Here is a 13053-nt window from a genome sequence, read left to right as displayed (position 1 = left end):
CTGACTGAAATAAGTTCATTCGATGAAAAACAACAAAAATTGACAAGAACCACGAAAAGTTCTTGTATTTTAAGATAAAATCTTACTCTATTAAGGAAAAAACTTCCAGCTCGCTGAAATATGTTCATTTGCTGAAAACCATCAAAACCACGAAAAGTTCTTGTATTTGAAGATAAAATCTTTTTGCTTTGAAGAAGAAAGATCCAGCTGACTGAAATAAGTTCATGCGATGAAAACCAACAAAAATTGACAAGAACCACGAAAAGTTCTTGTATTTTAAGATAAAATCTTATGCTATTAACGAAAAAACTTCCAGCTCGCTGAAATATGTTCATTTGCTGAAAACCATCAAAACCACGAAAAGTTCTTGTATTTGAAGATAAAATCTTTTTGCATTGAGGAAGAAAGATCCAGCTGACTGAAATAAGTTCAATAGATGAAAACCAAAAAAAATGACAAGAACCACGAAAAGTTCTTGTATTTTAAGACAAAATCTCACGCTATTAAAGAAAAAACTCCCAGCTCGCTGAAATATGTTCATTTGCTGAAAACCAACAAAACCACGAAAAGTTCTTGTATTTGAAGATAAAATCTTTTTGCATTGAGGAAGAAAGATCCAGCTGACTGAAATAAGTTCAATAGATGAAAACCAAAAAAAATGACAAGAACCACGAAAAGTTCTTGTATTTTAAGATAAAATCTTACTCTATTAAGGAAAAAACTTCCAGCTCGCTGAAATACGTTCATTTGCTGAAAACCATAAAAAACCACGAAAAGTTCTTGTATTTGAAGATAAAATCTTTTTGCTTTCAAGAAGAAAGATCGAGCTGACTGAATTAGGTTCATCAGATGAAAACCAACAAAAATTGACAAGAACCACGAAAAGTTCTTGTATTTTAAGATAAAATCTTACTCTATTAAGGAAAAAACTTCCAGCTCGCTGAAATATGTTCATTTGCTGAAAACCAACAAAACCACGAAAAGTTCTTGTATTTGAAGATAAAATCTTTTTGCTTTGAAGAAGAAAGATCTAGCTGACTGGAATAAGTTCATCAGATGAAAACCAACAAAAATTGACAAGAACCACGAAAACTTCTTGTATTTTAAGATGAAATCTTACGGTGTTGAAGAAAAAACTCCCAGCTCGCTGAAATATGTTCATTTGCTGAAAACCAACAAAACCACGAAAAGTTCTTGTATTTGAAGATAAAATCTTTTTGCTGTGAAGAAGAAAGATCTAGCTGACTGAAATAAGTTCATTAGATGAAAACCAACAAAAATTGACAAGAACCACGAAAAGTTCTTGTATTTTAAGATAAAATCTTACTCTATTAAGGAAAAAACTTCCATGCTCGCTGAAATATGTTCATTTGCTGAAAACCAACAAAACCACGAAAAGTTCTTGTATTTGAAGATAAAATCTTTTTGCTGTGAAGAAGAAAGATCTCGCTGACTGAAATAAGTTCATTCGATGAAAACCAACAAAAATTGACAAGAAACACGAAAAGTTCTTGTATTTTAAGATAATATCTTACGCTATTAAAGAAAAAACTTCCAGCTCGCTGAAATCTGTTCATTTGCTGAAAACCAACAAAACCACGAAAAGTTCTTGTATTTGAAGATAAAATCATTTTGCTTTGAAGAAGAAAGATCAAGCTGACTGAAATAAGTTCATTAGATGAAAACCAACAAAATTTGACAAGAACCACGAAAACATCTTGTATTTTAAGATAATATCTTACGCTATTAAAGAAAAAACTTCTAGCTCGCTGAAATATGTTCATTTGCTGAAAACCAACAAAACCACGAAAAGTTCTTGTATTTGAAGATAAAATCTTTTTGCTTTGAAGAAGAAAGATCCAGCTGACTGAAATAAGTTCATTAGATGAAAACCGACAAAAATTGACAAGAACCACGAAACGTTCTTGTATTTTAAGATAAAATCTTACGCTATTAAAGAAAAAACTTCTTGCTCGCTGAAATCTGTTCATTTGCTGAAAACCAACAAAACCACGAAAAGTTCTTGTATTTGAAGATAAAATCTTTTTGCTTTGAAGAAGCAAGATCCAGCTGACTGAAATCAGTTCAACAGATGAAAACCAACAAAAATTGACAAGAACCACGAAAAGTTCTTGTATTTTAAGATAATATCTTACGCTACTAAAGAAAAAATTTCTGGCTCGCTGAAATATGTTCATTTGCTGAAAACCAACAAAACCTCGAAATGTTCTTGTATTTGAAGATAAAATCTTTTTGCTTTGAAGAAGAAAGATCTAGCTGACTGAAATAAGTTCATGAGATGAAAACCAACAAAAATTGACAAGAACCACGAAAAGCTCTTGTATTTTAAGATAAAATCTTACTCGATGAAGGAAAAAACTTCCAGCTCGCTGAAATACGTTCATTTGCTGAAAACCAACAAAAGCACGAAAAGTTCTTGTATTTGAAGATAAAATCTTTTTGCTTTGAAGAAAAAAGATCCAGCTGACTGAAATAAGTTCATTCGATGAAAACCAACAAAAATTGACAAGAACCACGAAAACTTCTTGTATTTTAAGATAAAATCTTACGCTATTAAAGAAAAAACTCCCAGCTCGCTGAAATATGTTCATTTGCTGAAAACCAACAAAACCACGAAAAGTTCTTGTATTTGAAGATAAAATCTTTTTGCTTTGAAGAAGAAAGATCCAGCTGACTGAAATAAGTTCATTAGATGAAAACCAACAAAACCACGAAAAGTTCTTGTATTTGAAGATAAAATCTTTTTGCTTTGAAGAAGAAAGATCCAGCTGACTGAAATAAGTTCATCAGATGAAAACCAACAAAAATTGACAAGAACCACGAAAAGTTCTTGCATTTTAAGATAAAATCTTACGCTATTAAAGAAAAAACTTCTTGCTCGCTGAAATCTGTTCATTTGCTGAAAACCAACAAAACCACAAAAAGTTCTTTTATTTCAAGACAAAATTTTTTTGCTTTGAAGAAGAAAGATCTAGCTGACTGAAATAAGTTCATTCGATGAAAACCAACAAAAATTGACAAGAACCACGAAAACTTCTTGTATTTTAAGATAAAATCTTACGGAGTTAAAGAAAAAACTCCCAGCTCGCTGAAATATGTTCATTTGCTGAAAACCAACAAAACCACGAAAAGTTCTTGTATTTGAAGATAAAATCTTTTTGCTGTGAAGAAGAAAGATCTAGCTGACTGAAATAAGTTCATCAGATGAAAACCAACAAAAATTGACAAGAACCACGAAAACTTCTTGTATTTAAGATAAAATCTTACGGTGTTAAAGAAAAAACTCCCAGCTCGCTGAAATATGTTCATTTGCTGAAAACCAACAAAACCACGAAAAGTTCTTGTATTTGAAGATAAAATCTTTTTGCTGTGAAGAAGAAAGATCTCGCTGACTGAAATAAGTTCATTCGATGAAAACCAACAAAAATTGACAAGAAACACGAAAAGTTCTTGTATTTTAAGATAATATCTTACGCTATTAAAGAAAAAACTTCCAGCTCGCTGAAATCTGTTCATTTGCTGAAAACCAACAAAACCACGAAAAGTTCTTGTATTTGAAGATAAAATCATTTTGCTTTGAAGAAGAAAGATCAAGCTGACTGAAATAAGTTCATTAGATGAAAACCAACAAAATTTGACAAGAACCACGAAAACATCTTGTATTTTAAGATAATATCTTACGCTATTAAAGAAAAAACTTCTAGCTCGCTGAAATATGTTCATTTGCTGAAAACCAACAAAACCACGAAAAGTTCTTGTATTTGAAGATAAAATCTTTTTGCTTTGAAGAAGAAAGATCCAGCTGACTGAAATAAGTTCATTAGATGAAAACCAACAAAAATTGACAAGAACCACGAAAAGTTCTTGTATTTTAAGATAAAATCTTACGCTTTTAAAGAAAAAACTTCTTGCTCGCTGAAATCTGTTCATTTGCTGAAAACCAACAAAACATCGAAAAGTTCTTGTATTTGAAGATAAAATCTTTTTGCTTTGAAGAAGAAAGATCCAGCTGACTGAAATAATTTCATTCGAGAAAACCAACAAAAATTGACAAGAACCACGAAAAGTTCTTGTATTTTAAGACAAAATCTCACGCTATTAAAGAAAAAACTCCCAGCTCGCTGAAATATGTTCATTTGCTGAAAACCAACAAAACCACGAAAAGTTCTTGTATTTGAAGATAAAATCTTTTTGCTTTGAAGAAGAAAGATCCAGCTGACTGAAATAAGTTCATTAGATGAAAACCAACAAAAATTGACAAGAACCACGAAAAGTTCTTGTATTTTAAGATAAAATCTTACTCTATTAAGGAAAAAACTTCCAGCTCGCTGAAATACGTTCATTTGCTGAAAACCATCAAAACCACGAAAAGTTCTTGTATTTGAAGATAAAATCTTTTTGCTTTGAAGAAGAAAGATCTCGCTGACTGAATTAGGTTCATCAGTGAAAACCAACAAAAATTGACAAGAACCACGAAAAGTTCTTGTATTTTAAGATAAAATCTTACTCTATTAAGGAAAAAACTTCCAGCTCGCTGAAATATGTTCATTTGCTGAAAACCAACAAAACCACGAAAAGTTCTTGTATTTGAAGATAAAATCTTTTTGCTGTGAAGAAGAAAGATCTAGCTGACTGAAATAAGTTCATTAGATGAAAACCAACAAAAATTGACAAGAACCACGAAAAGTTCTTGTATTTTAAGATAAAATCTTACGCTATTAAAGAAAAAAACTTCTTGCTCGCTGAAATCTGTTCATTTGCTGAAAACCATCAAAATCACGAAAAGTTGTTGTATTTGATGATAAAATCTTTTTGCTTTGAAGAAGAAAGATCCAGCTGACTGAAATAAGTTCATTCGATGAAAAACAACAAAAATTGACAAGAACCACGAAAAGTTCTTGTATTTTAAGATAAAATCTTACTCTATTAAGGAAAAAACTTCCAGCTCGCTGAAATATGTTCATTTGCTGAAAACCATCAAAACCACGAAAAGTTCTTGTATTTGAAGATAAAATCTTTTTGCTTTGAAGAAGAAAGATCCAGCTGACTGAAATAAGTTCATGCGATGAAAACCAACAAAAATTGACAAGAACCACGAAAAGTTCTTGTATTTTAAGATAAAATCTTATGCTATTAACGAAAAAACTTCCAGCTCGCTGAAATATGTTCATTTGCTGAAAACCATCAAAACCACGAAAAGTTCTTGTATTTGAAGATAAAATCTTTTTGCATTGAGGAAGAAAGATCCAGCTGACTGAAATAAGTTCAATAGATGAAAACCAAAAAAAATGACAAGAACCACGAAAAGTTCTTGTATTTTAAGACAAAATCTCACGCTATTAAAGAAAAAACTCCCAGCTCGCTGAAATATGTTCATTTGCTGAAAACCAACAAAACCACGAAAAGTTCTTGTATTTGAAGATAAAATCTTTTTGCATTGAGGAAGAAAGATCCAGCTGACTGAAATAAGTTCAATAGATGAAAACCAAAAAAAATGACAAGAACCACGAAAAGTTCTTGTATTTTAAGATAAAATCTTACTCTATTAAGGAAAAAACTTCCAGCTCGCTGAAATACGTTCATTTGCTGAAAACCATAAAAAACCACGAAAAGTTCTTGTATTTGAAGATAAAATCTTTTTGCTTTCAAGAAGAAAGATCGAGCTGACTGAATTAGGTTCATCAGATGAAAACCAACAAAAATTGACAAGAACCACGAAAAGTTCTTGTATTTTAAGATAAAATCTTACTCTATTAAGGAAAAAACTTCCAGCTCGCTGAAATATGTTCATTTGCTGAAAACCAACAAAACCACGAAAAGTTCTTGTATTTGAAGATAAAATCTTTTTGCTTTGAAGAAGAAAGATCTAGCTGACTGGAATAAGTTCATCAGATGAAAACCAACAAAAATTGACAAGAACCACGAAAACTTCTTGTATTTTAAGATGAAATCTTACGGTGTTGAAGAAAAAACTCCCAGCTCGCTGAAATATGTTCATTTGCTGAAAACCAACAAAACCACGAAAAGTTCTTGTATTTGAAGATAAAATCTTTTTGCTGTGAAGAAGAAAGATCTAGCTGACTGAAATAAGTTCATTAGATGAAAACCAACAAAAATTGACAAGAACCACGAAAAGTTCTTGTATTTTAAGATAAAATCTTACTCTATTAAGGAAAAAACTTCCATGCTCGCTGAAATATGTTCATTTGCTGAAAACCAACAAAACCACGAAAAGTTCTTGTATTTGAAGATAAAATCTTTTTGCTGTGAAGAAGAAAGATCTCGCTGACTGAAATAAGTTCATTCGATGAAAACCAACAAAAATTGACAAGAAACACGAAAAGTTCTTGTATTTTAAGATAATATCTTACGCTATTAAAGAAAAAACTTCCAGCTCGCTGAAATCTGTTCATTTGCTGAAAACCAACAAAACCACGAAAAGTTCTTGTATTTGAAGATAAAATCATTTTGCTTTGAAGAAGAAAGATCAAGCTGACTGAAATAAGTTCATTAGATGAAAACCAACAAAATTTGACAAGAACCACGAAAACATCTTGTATTTTAAGATAATATCTTACGCTATTAAAGAAAAAACTTCTAGCTCGCTGAAATATGTTCATTTGCTGAAAACCAACAAAACCACGAAAAGTTCTTGTATTTGAAGATAAAATCTTTTTGCTTTGAAGAAGAAAGATCCAGCTGACTGAAATAAGTTCATTAGATGAAAACCAACAAAAATTGACAAGAACCACGAAACGTTCTTGTATTTTAAGATAAAATCTTACTCTATTCAGGAAAAAACTTCCAGCTCGCTGAAATACGTTCATTTGCTGAAAACCATCAAAACCACGAAAAGTTCTTGTATTTGAAGATAAAATCTTTTTGCTTTGAAGAAGAAAGATCTAGCTGACTGAAATAAGTTCATTAGATGAAAACCAACAAAAATTGACAAGAACCACGAAAAGTTCTTGTATTTTAAGATAAAATCTTACTCTATTAAGGAAAAAACTTCCATGCTCGCTGAAATATGTTCATTTGCTGAAAACCAACAAAACCACGAAAAGTTCTTGTATTTGAAGATAAAATCTTTTTGCTTTGAAGAAGAAAGATCGAGCTGACTGAACTAAGTTCATTGGATGAAAACCAACAAAAATTGACAAGAACCACGAAAAGTTCTTGTATTTTAAGATAAAATCTTACGCTTTTAAAGAAAAAACTTCTTGCTCGCTGAAATCTGTTCATTTGCTGAAAACCAACAAAACATCGAAAAGTTCTTGTATTTGAAGATAAAATCTTTTTGCTTTGAAGAAGAAAGATCCAGCTGACTGAAATAATTTCATTCGAGAAAACCAACAAAAATTGACAAGAACCACGAAAAGTTCTTGTATTTTAAGACAAAATCTCACGCTATTAAAGAAAAAACTCCCAGCTCGCTGAAATATGTTCATTTGCTGAAAACCAACAAAACCACGAAAAGTTCTTGTATTTGAAGATAAAATCTTTTTGCTTTGAAGAAGAAAGATCCAGCTGACTGAAATAAGTTCATTAGATGAAAACCAACAAAAATTGACAAGAACCACGAAAAGTTCTTGTATTTTAAGATAAAATCTTACTCTATTAAGGAAAAAACTTCCAGCTCGCTGAAATACGTTCATTTGCTGAAAACCATCAAAACCACGAAAAGTTCTTGTATTTGAAGATAAAATCTTTTTGCTTTGAAGAAGAAAGATCTCGCTGACTGAATTAGGTTCATCAGTGAAAACCAACAAAAATTGACAAGAACCACGAAAAGTTCTTGTATTTTAAGATAAAATCTTACTCTATTAAGGAAAAAACTTCCAGCTCGCTGAAATATGTTCATTTGCTGAAAACCAACAAAACCACGAAAAGTTCTTGTATTTGAAGATAAAATCTTTTTGCTGTGAAGAAGAAAGATCTAGCTGACTGAAATAAGTTCATTAGATGAAAACCAACAAAAATTGACAAGAACCACGAAAAGTTCTTGTATTTTAAGATAAAATCTTACGCTATTAAAGAAAAAAACTTCTTGCTCGCTGAAATCTGTTCATTTGCTGAAAACCATCAAAATCACGAAAAGTTGTTGTATTTGAAGATAAAATCTTTTTGCTTTGAAGAAGAAAGATCCAGCTGACTGAAATAAGTTCATTCGATGAAAAACAACAAAAATTGACAAGAACCACGAAAAGTTCTTGTATTTTAAGATAAAATCTTACTCTATTAAGGAAAAAACTTCCAGCTCGCTGAAATATGTTCATTTGCTGAAAACCATCAAAACCACGAAAAGTTCTTGTATTTGAAGATAAAATCTTTTTGCTTTGAAGAAGAAAGATCCAGCTGACTGAAATAAGTTCATGCGATGAAAACCAACAAAAATTGACAAGAACCACGAAAAGTTCTTGTATTTTAAGATAAAATCTTATGCTATTAACGAAAAAACTTCCAGCTCGCTGAAATATGTTCATTTGCTGAAAACCATCAAAACCACGAAAAGTTCTTGTATTTGAAGATAAAATCTTTTTGCATTGAGGAAGAAAGATCCAGCTGACTGAAATAAGTTCAATAGATGAAAACCAAAAAAAATGACAAGAACCACGAAAAGTTCTTGTATTTTAAGACAAAATCTCACGCTATTAAAGAAAAAACTCCCAGCTCGCTGAAATATGTTCATTTGCTGAAAACCAACAAAACCACGAAAAGTTCTTGTATTTGAAGATAAAATCTTTTTGCATTGAGGAAGAAAGATCCAGCTGACTGAAATAAGTTCAATAGATGAAAACCAAAAAAAATGACAAGAACCACGAAAAGTTCTTGTATTTTAAGATAAAATCTTACTCTATTAAGGAAAAAACTTCCAGCTCGCTGAAATACGTTCATTTGCTGAAAACCATAAAAAACCACGAAAAGTTCTTGTATTTGAAGATAAAATCTTTTTGCTTTGAAGAAGAAAGATCCAGCTGACTGAATTAGGTTCATCAGATGAAAACCAACAAAAATTGACAAGAACCACGAAAAGTTCTTGTATTTTAAGATAAAATCTTACTCTATTGAGGAAAAAACTTCCAGCTCGCTGAAATATGTTCATTTGCTGAAAACCAACAAAACCACGAAAAGTTCTTGTATTTGAAGATAAAATCTTTTTGCTTTGAAGAAGAAAGATCTAGCTGACTGGAATAAGTTCATTGGATGGAAACCAACAAAAATTGACAAGAACCACGAAAACTTCTTGTATTTTAAGATAAAATCTTACGGTGTTAAAGAAAAAACTCCCAGCTCGCTGAAATATGTTCATTTGCTGAAAACCAACAAAACCACGAAAAGTTCTTGTATTTGAAGATAAAATCTTTTTGCTTTGAAGAAGAAAGATCCAGCTGACTGAAATAAGTTCATTAGATGAAAACCAACAAAAATTGACAAGAACCACGAAAAGTTCTTGTATTTTAAGATAAAATCTAACTCTGTTGAGGAAAAAACTTCCAGCTAGCTGAAATACGTTCATTTGCTGAAAACCATCAAAACCACGAAAAGTTCTTGTATTTGAAGATAAAATGTTTTTGCTTTCAAGAAGAAAGATCGAGCTGACTGAATTAGGTTCATCAGATGAAAACCAACAAAAATTGACAAGAACCACGAAAAGTTCTTGTATTTTAAGATAAAATCTTACTCTATTAAGGAAAAAACTTCCAGCTCGCTGAAATATGTTCATTTGCTGAAAACCAACAAAACCACGAAAAGTTCTTGTATTTGAAGATAAAATCTTTTTGCTTTGAAGAAGAAAGATCTAGCTGACTGGAATAAGTTCATCAGATGAAAACCAACAAAAATTGACAAGAACCACGAAAACTTCTTGTATTTTAAGATAAAATCTTACGGTGTTGAAGAAAAAACTCCCAGCTCGCTGAAATATGTTCATTTGCTGAAAACCAACAAAACCACGAAAAGTTCTTGTATTTGAAGATAAAATCTTTTTGCTGTGAAGAAGAAAGATCTAGCTGACTGAAATAAGTTCATTAGATGAAAACCAACAAAAATTGACAAGAACCACGAAAAGTTCTTGTATTTTAAGATAAAATCTTACGCTATTAAAGAAAAAACTTCTTGCTCGCTGAAATCTGTTCGTTTGCTGAAAACCAACAAAACCTCGAAAAGTTCTTGTATTTGAAGATAAAATCTTTTTGTTTTGAAGAAGAAAGATCCAGCTGACTGAAATAAGTTCATTCGATGAAAACCAACAAAAATTGACAAGAACCACGAAAAGTTCTTGTATTTTAAGATAATATCTTACGCTATTAAAGAAAAAACTTCCAGCTCGCTGAAATATGTTCATTTGCTGAAAACCATCAAAACCACGAAAAGTTCTTGTATTTGAAGATAAAATCTTTTTGCTTTGAAGAAGAAAGATCTAGCTGACTGAAATAAGTTCATTAGATGAAAACCAACAAAAATTGACAAGAACCACGAAAAGTTCTTGTATTATAAGATAAAATCTTACGCTATTAAGGAAAAAACTTCCAGCTCGCTGAAATATGTTTATTTGCTGAAAACCATCAAAACCACGAAAAGTTCTTGTATTTGAAGATAAAATCTTTTTGCTTTGAGGAAGAAAAATCTAGCTGACTGAAATAAGTTCAATAGATGAAAACCAACAAAAATTGACAAGAACCACGAAAAGTTCTTGTATTTTAAGATAAAATCTTACTCTATTAAGGAAAAAATTCCAGCTCGCTGAAATATGTTCATTTGCTGAAAACCATCAAAACCACGAAAAGTTCTTGTATTTGAAGATAAAATCTTTTTGCTTTGAAGAAGAAAGATCGAGCTGACTGAAATAAGTTCATTAGATGAAAACCAACAAAAATTGACAAGAACCACGAAACGTTCTTGTATTTTAAGATAAAATCTTACGCTTTTAAAGAAAAAACTTCTTGCTCGCTGAAATCTGTTCAATTGCTGAAAACCAACAAAACCTCGAAAAGTTCTTGTATTTGAAGATAAAATCTTTTTGCTTTGAAGAAGAAAGATCGAGCTGACTGAAATAAGTTCATTCGATGAAAACCAACAAAAATGGACAAGAACCACGAATACTTCTTGTATTTTAAGATAAAATCTTACGCTATTAAAGAAAAAACTTCTTGCTCGCTGAAATCTGTTCGTTTGCTGAAAACCAACAAAACCACGAAAAGTTCTTGTATTTGAAGATAAAATCTTTTTGCTTTGAAGAAGAAAGATCTAGCTGACTGAAATAAGTTCATTGGATGAAAACCAACAAAAATTGACAAGAACCACGAAAAGTTCTTGTATTTTAAGATAAAATCTTACGATATTAAGGAAAAAACTTCCAGCTCGCTGAAATATGTTCATTTGCTGAAAACCCTCAAAACCACGAAAAGTTCTTGTATTTGAAGATAAAATCTTTTTGCTTTGAAGAAGAAAGATAGAGCTGACTGAAATAGTTTCATTAGATGAAAACCAAAAAAAATTGACAAGAACCACGAAAAGTTCTTGTATTTTAAGATAAAATCTTACGCTATTAAAGAAAAAACTTCTTGCTCGCTGAAATCTGTTCATTTGCTGAAAACCATCAAAACCACGAAAAGTTCTTGTATTTGAAGATAAAATCTTTTTGCTTTGAAGAAGAAAGATCCAGGTGACTGAAATAAGTTCATTCGAAGAAAACCAACAAAAATTGACAAGAACCACGAAAAGTTCTTGTATTTTAAGATAAAATCTTACGCTATTAAAGAAAAAACTTCTTGCTCGCTGAAATCTGTTCATTTGCTGAAAACCATCAAAACCACGAAAAGTTCTTGTATTTGAAGATAAAATCTTTTTGCTTTGAAGAAGAAAGATCCAGCTGACTGAAATAAGTTCATCAGTTGAAAACCAACAAAAATTGACAAGAACCACGAAAAGTTCTTGTATTTTAAGATAAAATCTTACTCTATTAAGGAAAAAACTTCCAGCTCGCAGAAATATGTTCATTTGCTGAAAACCATCAAAACCACGAAAAGTTCTTGTATTTGAAGAAAAAATCTTTTTGCTTTGAAGAAGAAATATCCAGCTGACTGAAATAAGTTCATTAGATGAAAACCAACAAAAATTGACAAGAACCACGAAAAGTTCTTGTTTTTTAAGATAAAATCTTCCTCTATTCAGGAAAAAACTTCCAGCTCGCTGTAATATGTTCATTTGCTGAAAACAATGAAAACCACGAAATGTTCTTGTATTTTAAGATAAAATCTTATGCGATTTAAGAAACAACTTCGAGCTCGCTGAAATCTGTTCTTTTGCTGAAAACCAACAAAACCACGAAAAGTTCTTGTGTTTGAAGATAAAATCTTTTTGCATTAAAGAAGTAAGATCTCGCTGACTGAAATAAGTTCATTAGATGAAAACCAACAAGAATTCACAAGAATCACGAAATGTTCTTGTATTTTAAGATAAAATCTTGAGCTGTTAAAGAAAAAACTTCCAGCTCGCTGAAATATGTTCATTTGCTGAAAACAAAGAAAATCACGAAAAGTTCTTGTATTTGAAGATAAAATCTTTTTGCTTTGAAGAAGAAAGATCTACCTGACTGAAATAAGTTCATTCGATGAATACCAACAAAAATTGACAAGAACCACGAAAAGTTCTTGTATTTTAAGATAAAATCTTACGCTATTAAAGAAAAAACTTCTTGCTCGCTGAAATCTGTTCATTTGCTGAAAACCAAGAAAACCACGAAAAGTTCTTGTATTTGAAGATAAAATCTTTTTCCTTTGAAGAAGAAAGATCTTGCTGACTGAAATAAGTTCATTAGATGAAAAACAACAAAAATTGACAAGAACCACGAAAAGTTCTTGTATTTTAAGATAAAATCTTGAGCTATTAAAGAAAAAACTTCCAGCTCGCTGAAATATGTTCTTTTGCTGAAAACCAACAAAACCACGAAAAGTTCTTGTGTTTGAAGATGAAATTTTTTGCATTAAAGAAGAAAGACCTTGCTGACTGAAATAAGTTCATTCGATGAAA

Source organism: Heptranchias perlo, chromosome 42, assembly GCF_035084215.1.
Source record: "Heptranchias perlo isolate sHepPer1 chromosome 42, sHepPer1.hap1, whole genome shotgun sequence".
Taxonomy (NCBI): Eukaryota; Metazoa; Chordata; class Chondrichthyes; order Hexanchiformes; family Hexanchidae; genus Heptranchias; species Heptranchias perlo.
Note: the sequence above shows the minus strand (reverse complement) of the source record.